Consider the following 11474-nt stretch of genomic DNA (forward strand, 5'->3'; position numbering starts at 1 on the left):
TTTTTATATAGACTAAAAAATTCACCCTTTAGTCACTTCATCAAAATATCTTTGCCCCTTTTATTGTAATTAATGTCTTTTCAAAAAGAAGGGGGAGAAATGCATTGTAAATGTTAAAATACAGAACTATATGAATGAAGTGCTTTTTAAAAATCCAGACCTAAACCCTCTTAGGTTTTTATTAAGAAAACAGATATTACATTCTCTTATTACAAGTGTGTTTGTTCTCACCTCTCCCACTGCTGGGCTTCATTTCCACCTAGAGACATCTGTATACCAATCCCAGTAGTAATGCCTATGCTATAACATATCAGAGCTCACGTGGCCCCTCTCTCCTGGAGAATGAATTATTAGGTAATCTCTACTTTTATCCAATTGATTTCACTTCCTCCACATTTCAGTTTCATTAGCATCAAACAGAACAGAGCTTAATGATTACTTAAAACTAAAATCAAGGAAAAGAAAAAAGTATTCTGTTAGTAAAAGATGGTTGGTAATAATATTAGAATATTTTCAGATGCAAGCAAAGTACAGTTCATTAGAGAAAACTAGAAACATACCTATGTTTATACTTTTAATAGAGACACTACTTTAAAAATGCAAACATTTGGAAATACTTGTATAACACAATTTCGTTTCCAAAAGAGAATGGTAATTTGTCTTCATTTTTCCCCATTTAAATGAATAAACTTTGTTTTCCTTATGATGGATTAGCTAACTGAAGAGATTTTTTTTTTCCCCACACAAAATATAAATAGTTGTTTCCCAGATGTCAACTTTGCAAAAAGCCTGCCATTGACAGCTGATGTGGTCATGCGTGTTTGGAAGAGCTATGTTCTGATTCTCAGAAGATACCCTACCAGAGTCCATTTGTTTTCAAGTTTGTGAAGTGGCCCTTCTGTAATGATACTCTTCCTGTCACTTCCAAATATTCCCATACAAAGGTACACAAAAAGGGAGACGCAGAATGTTTTTTAAAACTCTGAATAATTTGAAGGTAAGACATATTCCAAAATAATACATGGGGATAGATGAGTAAAAGAGGGTGTTAACTAAAACAAAACAAAATAAAGAAAACAAAATAAAATAAAATAAAATAAAATATGGACGGTAGTCAAGAAGTCAGAGAAAGGGAAACAATATGGAAAATAATGGGGGAGTTCTATGCTTGTATCTGCTTCAGAAATATGAAGAATCTATTGGGAAGGGGAAAATAAAGTTTTAGATGACCTATTACTTTACTTTAAAAAAATTCAGTACTTAAAACAAGGACATTTTAAAAAATATATATACATGTATGTTACTAAAATATAGTTATATGTGATACACACACACACACATCAAAACCATCAACAATTCCTTTGTTTCTTAGAAACAACCACTATGATACACATGAAATTTGTTTTTTGAATACAGTGTACTGGTAAGCACTGTAGCAATTTCTAGAATTTGGCCACTCTTCTTTATGGTGGTAATTCAGTTTGTATGTGTTAACTTGAATATTTGAATTTGAAAATGGCTGGAATTTTCTAATATCAAAATCCAGAGTATTTATGCTCTTTTTTTTTTTTTTGCATCTGTGCTATATCTATGTATTTTTTTCCTTTTGACTTATCTGTTCAGAAATGGATTTCTACTGAATTTTCTTAGGTGCATTTGACAAGGTATTGCTGAAAAATATTTATTACCTTTTTATTGACCTACACTGTAGATGTACTAATGTGCTACTGGCCATGCGAATTATACACAACTGTAGGAGACAAACACAATCTCCAGTTACAAATGAAGGGCACACATGGGTTATCCAACATGTGAGTCATCAAGAAATGCAATACTGTGCAAAGACTGGTGAATCACACAGTCTGTAAAGCCAGCTTTTTGAGCTTTTCACACAGATGGCTGCTGCGAAGCCTAACAAGGAATAAGGAGGAGGAGGAGGGAGAGGAAAGAAAGGGAGGGAAAAATAAGGGGGGGCCCTCTCTATAATCAGATTTTATTGTTCCTTAGTTTCTTGACCACTGAACCAATGACAGAAAGGAAACTTGCAGGTCTTTTTTCACAATTACCATTCTCATGTACGTAGCACCGTTTGAAAATTCTAAGACTGATCATACTCAATTTAGAATTGTTCTTTAAGTCTTATACCCTATACACTATAAAATGCCTTGAGGAGTAAGTTTCTGTGTTGTTTATCTAATGTTGTCTTCCACTCTGTGATAAGCTGCACGGGAGCATGGACCATAGGCCTCGCAGTTTACAATGACCTAGTACAGGAAAGAAAGAAGGGAGAAAGGAAGGTCTTCTAATATTATTTTAACATCTGTGAAATGTATTCACTCTTTAAAGCTTTGTCTCTTCTCTGTCCTCCTCATCTTGAAACAATTCATGTCAAAGAATGAGCACAAAAAACATTAATTGCTGATGTACCACTAACTGTATGAAAAATAAACAACCCTGGTAATTCTGTGTAGAAACTGTCCATACATTCAATTACCCAGTGGGTAAGATCCAAACTCCTTACTGCAGCGCTGAAAACTCTTCACATCCTCAGCTTAGAAACTGAGCATCTTCAGACATCCCCTTTGCCTCTCCCCTCACCCTGTATTCCAGTCATATCGCTCTTAATATTTGTATACTGTTTCCCTGACACATGAATTGTTATGCTCTGTTACCTTCTCTTTAAAACTCTTTCTGCTTGGAATGTCTCTGTATGTACATTTTTCTTCACAGATAATTTCTACTCGTCTCTTAGTGGACAAGAATTGCTCAGAACTTTCCAGAATATTTGCATGGACTTTGTATTTAGAGAAGAGAAAACATTAAAACAGAAAAGGGTTTAGGGATTGTGTAGCCCAACCTTTCCATTTTGCAGCTAAGGAAACTGAGGCACAGAGAGAGGGTACTGCCCAAAGTCACCCACGAATGAACCAGAAGGCCAAGACTAAGTACCCATCCCTTGCTGTTCTGTTCACGTGGTGATCATGTCTGTCTTAGATTCAGACAATTCTGGAATTAACCTTGGGAAATGTGATAACCTTTCCGACTCTAAACCTAGAATTGGACATAAAAATAGGTAATCTAAGACAGTTTCTTTCTTTCCTTCCTTGTTTTCATAGTCTTTCGTGATTCCCAGTTCAGCCATTTAATTTCAGAAAGAACTGGGGTATAGCAGCAGAAGATAGTGGTTAGCGCATAAACTGTGGGGTTAGAATTTTTGGTTCAAATCTTTTATGTGGGTACTTTGGGCAGGGCCTTTAATGGCTGTGCCTCAATGTTCTCATTTGTAAACTGAGACTAATTAACTTATTGAATTCATTCAGACATGCTCAGTCGGAGCTTTCTGTTCTAGGCTTTGAGGATTTGGCAGTGAACCACACAAATAGAAGCTCCAGCAGAGGTTCCATTCCAGGGGAGAGATAATCAACTGATAAGCTCTACCTGCCCTCTCCTTCCTCCAGCCCACAGTAAGTGTGCTTTCCTCTGCCCAGGAGTTGTCTTCCTGCAACTGCCTAAAGCACCAGCTTCCTCCCGGCATTCAGGTTCTTACAATCACCTTCACCGGGCACCCACTTTATGTTTCAATCCCACCCTTGTCCCAGTTCAGTTCCCTTTTCTGCTCCATTTCTAAAAATAATGACTCCTTATTACTGTCTAATGCATCATATGTTTTTATTCATTTGTCTAGTTTACGTTGCATCTTTCTTACTCAAATGTAAACCCATCAGGGCAGGGATGTTTGTCTGTTTTGTTCTCTGCTGTATCTGAAGAACCTCGGCCCACATCAGTATGGGCCTAGTGCGGGCCTGGTATCTATCAGGTACTCGGTTTCTATTTATTAAGTGACTGAATTAATATCTAGTGTCATGTGCTATGGTGATATTTGCAATTAAGCAAAATAAAAAGAAGTAAGTGTGTAGAGAGAAACATCCGGGTGCTATTTTAGATAAAGTGGTGAGGGTAGGCCTTACTAAGAGCATGACCTTTGACTAGAGACATGAATGAAGTGAGAAAAATAAGCCATAGGGATAACTGACGGTTGAACATTCTAGATAGCAGGAGCAGCCTGTGCAAAGGTCCTGAGACTAATTCATATTTGACACGCTCTATTCATGGCAAGGAGACACAAGTGACTAGAGCAGAGTGAGTGAGAAGAGAGGTAAGAGACAAAGTGAGAGAAACCACTCAGACCACTCGTGGAACCCATGGTGAGGACTACAGATTTGATAATAAGAGAGCCAACTAAATTGAGGTATAGAGAGATGTTGAAAGAGTTGAAGCCAAGTATCTGGCCTGCACGCATATTCGATACAAGTTAGTTACTGTATACCAGGGATTGAGTCGTGGTTGTAAGCTATAAATGAAGGCAATGAAAAGAACAAATAATTTCCTTCCCAATCTCTACCCTTTATGACAACAACAACAAAATGCACAGAAGGCAACTTAGGATAGAAAGAGACATGTGGAAAGTTTTACTGAAAAAAAAATATATATATAAAGACTGGGTATATATATATAAGATGGATTATAGTCTTATATTTAAAAAGGCACATCACATGTAGCAGTCACACTCATAGAACCTGAAACATTCTAGTCTTAGTCTGTGTTATGGATTTTTCTGCACTTATTTTTACTCTTACAATATACAGCTGTATTTTATCAAATAATCAGTTAATGAAATGACAATAGTTTCCTGTCACAGAATTTGTGTATTCCAAACTACTGCTTGATCTCACAAACAGACCAAAACATTACCAGCCAGACCATCTCACCTCTTTAAAATATCCCCCCCTTGGAGGAAATGAGTTTTTACTATTGATAACGTCAATCCAAATTCTGTATGTGTTTATATTTATCCTAAAGCAAGAAAGTACATGGTAACATTAAAGATTGGGCTTTACTATGTTCCTCACTGATCAAGATTTGGTATTAATTATTTTCTACCTTCAGCACAGTTTCTGAAATTTTCAATAAATATGACGGCATTTCTGAAGAGAAAAATTCCAAATCACCTAGTAATTAATTCATTGTCAAGGTGGCAATAGAGTCAGTGTAACACCGAAGCATGTTCGTTCAACCTCACCAGAGAAAGAGGTAACTGCTTTCTTAAAAGACTCAAAATAGGAGTCTTTGAGGGCTTTTTAAAATTAGGAGCCATGCTTATACTTCATTATTTAGTCCAATTCTTGTGTAATAGCGAGCATCTAATCCATTTAGCAGATTTTATTTGTCAAGCTAAAAAAGCATATGCTATATTTAGTTCCAACAAGAATTGTAGAAATCAGTTGAAAAAATTCACATAGAGTTGGTAGAACATGTAGGCTTTTAATTATTTTACTTGTCCAAGGGCACGGCAATTGGGCAGACTGCCTACTATACATTATAAATTAATTCCATTTGTCCTGAAAACTTGTTCATTATTTCAGTACTTTGAATTTTGGCTGCCCTAATTAATCTCTGTTTTATAATTCAGGCACTGAACCTCTGCAAAGGCTGCATTTTTCCAGCCTGTAATCGCACTCTCGACAGACAGCCAAGTGCTGGGGACAATGGCTCCTTCACCCTCTCAGCTATACCTCGGCTTCCGCGGAGACAGACTTTCTGTCTCTGGTTTATGTGCTGAGTCTTCCTGGAGAGAAATGCCTGGGTGGGGAAATGCACAGCCCTAAGGCAGATTACTTGCCTCAGTCTTTGGCCCTATCACCCGACTGTTGTCACTTGAGCACTGGTAGAGAGCCAAGAGGCACCTTGGAATATTCACTAGAAGTTACAAACCCACCCCACAGTCAGCCTTTGCAGGTTACATCTGCTTTCATTTGAATCCATGCCCTGTGAAGCGTGTTGTACTCAAGGGTCTTGATGCTGCCCTTCCTCACCATGGCAGAGGGGCCTGGAGCAAAGGGACACGGGTAGGCGCACCTGCCAGCTCAGGCCTTGGCAGCATAAAGGATCAGCAGTTACCATCTCACACATCACTCTCAGAGTTCTCTTGCTACATGACCACTCTTTTTAAATGAATGGAAAACTATTTTTAACTTCAGTTATTGTTCATTTAGAATGGGAAAAAAAATGTGCTTCATCTGACCTTTTCTGATTATTTTCCTTTTGCTTCATATAATGATGCAGAGAGAGTCCTTACAATGAATTCTGTGTTTGAACAAACAAACAAACAAACCCCAATTTACTTGTCACCTAGTTCTTCATTTACTTCTGGAAAATCTACTCCCTAAATCTTATCAAGGAATCGTAGACGAAAGCTAGCACATTGTTTTGCTTTCTGATTCTTCTGGTAATTGTAGAGGTAAGAATGGGGCCATGACTGTGTCACGGTTAAGGACAGGGGTCCAGGATGGCTCCTGATGCCTGACTTTATAGAAGATTGCGGACCTCCAAAATGAGCTTTGTTCCTGCTCAGGCAAGGCTTCAGAAGATTTGTGGTTTTTTTTCCCATTTGTATGGACTTCCCACTTAGAACTTTCTATTTTTCTATATCTTTAGAAGAGTTTTATATTTTAAGAATCCAATTATTTATATTTTGGTGTATTTAGATTGGGCTGGGGGTAAAAGGCAAGAGACAAACCCATAAATAGCAAAATTCAAACTAGTGTAATAATTCATCCATAACCTGAATATCTGTATTAATAATACGGGTTGGTAAATGTCTCTCACAATGTATTTTTAAATAATTTCTCACATAGTTCAAGTAGAATGTGACCTTTATAGGGTTTTTTTTTGGAAAATCAATTCAATAATGGGAAAATACACTGAGAAAATTCTATTTTAAGGTCCAATGGATACTTCTTCAGGTAATGTATTCTTTCATTTACAAGTTATGCTTTACCCTTCTTCATTTCAAATATTGAAAAATAAGGAGGCTATTGAAGAAAGAAGAAGAAGAAGAAGAAGAAGAAGAAGAAGAAGAAGAAGGAGAAGGAGAAGGAGAAGGAGAAGGAGAAGGAGAAGGAGAAGGAGAAGGAGAAGGAGGAGGGGAGGAGGAGGAGGAGGAAGGAGGACGAGGAGGAGGAAAGAAGAAGGAGAAGAAGAAGAAAGGGGAGGGGTGGGAGAGGAGGAGGAAAGGAAGAAGAAGAAAAAGGAGGAGGAGGAGTGGGGGAGGAAGAGGAAGGGAAGGAGAAGAAGGAGGAGAGGAGGGAGGGCAGAAGGAGGAAGAAAGAAGACAAGTATCCAGAGCTTCGAGAATTAGATAAAAAGTTTTTATATATTGCAAAACATAAAGCATTCAACTTCTTGTCCCAAAGAAAAATAACAAAGGAAAAATCCATTAAACGTCCTTGCTCCTCAAAAGCAAAATGAATGGAAGTTTGTTTTATGACATTTGAGATCAAACATATTTCCTAGTGGCTTTTTGGGAGATGGGAGGGAAGGGCTGAGTGGAGAGACTGGTTGTCCATGTAGCACCAGTGTGAGGACACTAATGTGAAGGAACTGTGAAATTCTAGAATCTTACGTGCATTAAAAAAAAAAAAAAAAGAAAAAATAAAAGAGCTTAAAAAACAATTTGAATAGTAGATAAATGATATTAGAATTAAAGATTATAAAATTCTAGGTGTTACCTTTTGATAAAAAGATATTTTATGAGAGTGTATGTTTGTGTTTTTAAATGAGTGGGAGGTAATCCAAATTTATACTCACTTTCAACTAATAATCTGTAATCAAAGAAGTGCATATCTGTTCACTGAAGGTATAATACATGCTTATTTGGTGTCAAGTCCTCATATTAATATTCTCCGAAATTAAAACATAAACTCTTATAATTTTAAATTTTACAAAGTAAAACCAAGATAATGAACTTTTTAAAGGGTTTTTGGTTTGTTTTCCTTTTTCTTAAGATAAAGTTGTTGTTCAAGCATGCCGGTTAAAAATCTTTCCCTTCCCTCCCTCCCTCTTCCCTTCCTTTCCTTCTTTTCTTTTATGCTTTCTGTGGTGCATTTTACTAAGAAAAAAATATGGTGGCTTTGATGGAAAGATGTTTTGTTTATTTGTATTCGAAGCTTTGTTGCACAGTTACTAAATTAGCAATAGAAGTGGAGCATTTGATTTTCATGTTTGTTTCTAGACATAAAAAAAAGTGGGTTGTTCCTATTTGGAATTTTGAACTTCAGGCTCCTGCAGACTTTCCTTATGTTTGCAAGGTTTTGTAACAACCACCTGAACACACTCTGCTGGGAATTCCAAAACAAACTTTATAAAGTCATAAAGTAAGAAAATTGATGCAGCCTCCAAATTCAGCCTTATTCCTGTGGAAGGATATTTGAAAACAGCTGGGGCATACATTTTTATGCACCAATCTCTGAAATCATTAAAAATATAAAAAGAAAAGGAATGAGTACTGAGCAAATGTTTCATAGAGCATGTAGAAAAGCTTGAAAATAAGTCAGCTTAGAGCAAATCACCAATCTTTATTCTTTCAAATATTCTTCCAAATGGAAATGTCCTGTTGCACAGGAATCATTGTAAAGACTCAACCTCATTAAGTATAGAACTTTGAATAAAATATATTTTTTCTTTCCCACCCCCACCATCCTATAGACACACAAATTGTCCCAAAGAAGAAATGTCATGTTTTGGAAAAATACACTGTTTATAAGTATGTAAATATACTGAATTTCAGGAGACATCTGTTATGAATTTCTCCATGTGCTATATATATGTATATATATTTTATTCCATTATTTGCTCTAAAGTATTCCAAATTTGTGATAATGGATGTACATCTAATTTTAAATTTTACTATCCATTCCAATAAGATATCTTTAGAAACTATAGAAGCTTATGAAAATTGTACTTTCAATGTAATATTTAACTGAAGTAAAAAGTTATATTTAAAGGCAGTAGGAAAATTGAAGCCCTCGCCATCATTTCTGCCATGTGCCTCAGGCTATTTCCCATAATAGAAGGGAAAACTTATTTGTTGATATCTTTTGTCTCCAATAGATATTTTTAGCTTTTTTATACTTATTTTGTATCCCAAAGAAAAGATATTTCTCTGGGATGCCTTCGAATATTTCCGTATAGGATGGGGAAACTGTGCTAACTTAAAAGTGCTCATTGAAAGATATTTCATGAAGCTCATCTTGTTTATTAGAGGTACAGTCTTGTAGTTTGTGTCCATAGAACTGTGAGCTTTTATGGTGGTTCTTAAATCAGCATAAGTTAGCAAAATTTTATATCATTCAGGTGATCGTAACAAAACTGGGCAGAGTGTAGAATTGAGAATGTGAAACTATTTTGAAATGAGCATTTAGGTCAAAAACTCCGTTTCACAAAAATATTTTCGTTACCCTAAAACAACAAAAAGAATTGAGGGGACTCTTTGACAAGTTATTGCCAAAATTATTTTTTCTTTTTTTGCCAGAAAATAAAAGCTGAAAATAGACTGAAGCATAATATATTTTTATAGCGCTCTCTCCAGAATGACAGAATTTTCTGTAAATCTCATTATGTAAAATATGCCTTCCCTGTGGTAAGTATGAGGTATGGGGAGAAACTAATTGGATTGCTCAAATTAGTCAATATGTCTGAAACTATTTTGGGGATGCTTAGCCTTTTGGGTAACTATATAATACAATTTGTTGCTTTCTTGTGAGAATTCTTCTTTTGAGCAACAAGCAGAAATCCAGCGTAACATTAAGAAATGCAATTTTAGGCACAATACAATGACCACAGATGACCACAATGTAAATAGGCATCTCAAAGAGAACGATGTACTGAAAAATAAAGAGTGACAGCATGACAATGGAATGATTGTCAACTTTTTGGACATTGATGTAAACTGAATTTAATAAAAGCAAAAGAAATGTTAGATAAAGAATACTTTAGAATAACTTATCTTAGATTTTGTTAAGGTCTTTCTAATAGTATCTTCTGGGGAAAATATCTTCTAGCTAAAATGATTTTAATTAAAAAAATACAATCCCCAAAGGCTAGAACATTTTCCCTTAAGAATATTATAATTGACAGCATCTTAACTATTAGTAAATAAGCCCTTGTGTTTCTTTAAATCAGCTGTGGAATAAATACTCCACTTGCTGACATTTTTTAAAATAAATATCAATATTTATGTTAATGTGACTGATTTTTTGGATAAAATGAGTCCTATATACACATCTGAACTCCACTGGCTTCTTGGGGTTAATTGCCTCAGAAGGTGGCACCACGGGCCAGGGAATCTGCTATTGATCACAACGTTTTGGGAATTGTCTTTAAATCCAACTCCATTTATTTTTAAACCCTATTTTTAAATTTAATTTAATTTAAATTCAATTAGCCAACATATAGTACATCATTATACTGAAAGAAGATAAGTCTCCATCCTTTGAGGGTGATTCAATTTTCAAGAATAGCTGGAAAACCAATAATGTTACAAAATTTGGTGTGTAAAGTAGTTTGACCATTGAGTTACAAGGACTGGAATAAAACAGCTAATCTAATTTTCATCTGTGCTGAATGAAAGACCTCAGAAGTTCATTTTGGTGAACAGAACCAGATTAGCTAGAGTATTTGTTTTGAACACTCACCTAGAGGGAATGCTAATAAAGTAATGAGATGAGAAAATAACTTTTACTGGACCTCAACGAGGGAAGAGTATGTGCTTAATATATTTAAATAGAGGGCATGAAACTCACTCCTAAAGGTATGTTTTGGTAAGAACAGGAGCAGGTAAGGAAGAACTTTTATTTAACCAGAGCATATCACCGCCTCTCTGCTCTCCTTTATATAGCTTTTTACTAAACAAAACTTGGGGACAGTTAAAGAATATGGTTTTGAATGCATCCCAAATGATTATATTTCCCATAGTATCTGCATGTCTTGTTCAACTGAGATGATGTAGAGATGTTATCAAAAATGAAAATATTATCTGAAGAAGTATAAAATCTCTGGAGATATTTTGGGGCCAGATACCTGTTATGATTGCAAGGTTGAAAAACATGATTGTCTTTGTTCATGTCATCTGAAGAAAATATATGGTCCATTGCACAGAATAGTAAAATTCATAAACTAATAAGATGCTTTATTAAAGAAAAAGAAAGAATTATTTGTCTGAAATTTAACCCCATGCATTGCTTAGTATCAATGATTCGGATGGTGGCCAAGATCTCTGATGAGCATTAACCCATTTGCACTTTTCCACCCCAGAACCTTTGAGGATGATTAGCTTCTGTGATTTAGACTTGAGATTCCAGGCCATGCAGGCCAGGCCATATCAAGAAGTTAGCTGCTTCTACACTGTTCTGTATAAAGTCAGGAAGACGAGGGATCGATGGGACATCGACTGTGTCTGGGTGAGTAGTTAGATATGGATGTGTGCCGGAGAATGAAGGAAGAGACAGCAAGCACACATTGAACACCCACTGTGTTCAAGGAAATACGCCAGGTCCTCAGATGACTTAAGAAACAGTTCCTGGGGGCGCCTGGGTGGCATAGCCGTTAAGCATCTGCCTTCGGCTCAGGGCATGATC

At 36.0% G+C, this 11474-nt stretch overlaps 1 long non-coding RNA gene across 1 annotated transcript in view; it reads left to right on the top strand.

Annotated features, from left to right (window-relative positions):
- The window catches only part of LOC123785776 (uncharacterized), a 59612-nt gene extending 52568 nt beyond the window's left edge, over positions 1–7044 (top strand). Inside the window, exon 3 of the long non-coding RNA XR_006777751.2 lies at positions 3350–7044. This is a non-coding gene — a long non-coding RNA (uncharacterized LOC123785776). The remainder of the gene's footprint in view (positions 1–3349) is intronic.
- The last annotated feature ends 4430 nt before the right edge of the window (positions 7045–11474 follow it).

This window comes from Ursus americanus, chromosome 2, assembly GCF_024610735.1.
Source record: "Ursus americanus isolate L20-20 chromosome 2, mUrsAme1.1.p, whole genome shotgun sequence".
NCBI classification, from domain to species: Eukaryota; Metazoa; Chordata; class Mammalia; order Carnivora; family Ursidae; genus Ursus; species Ursus americanus.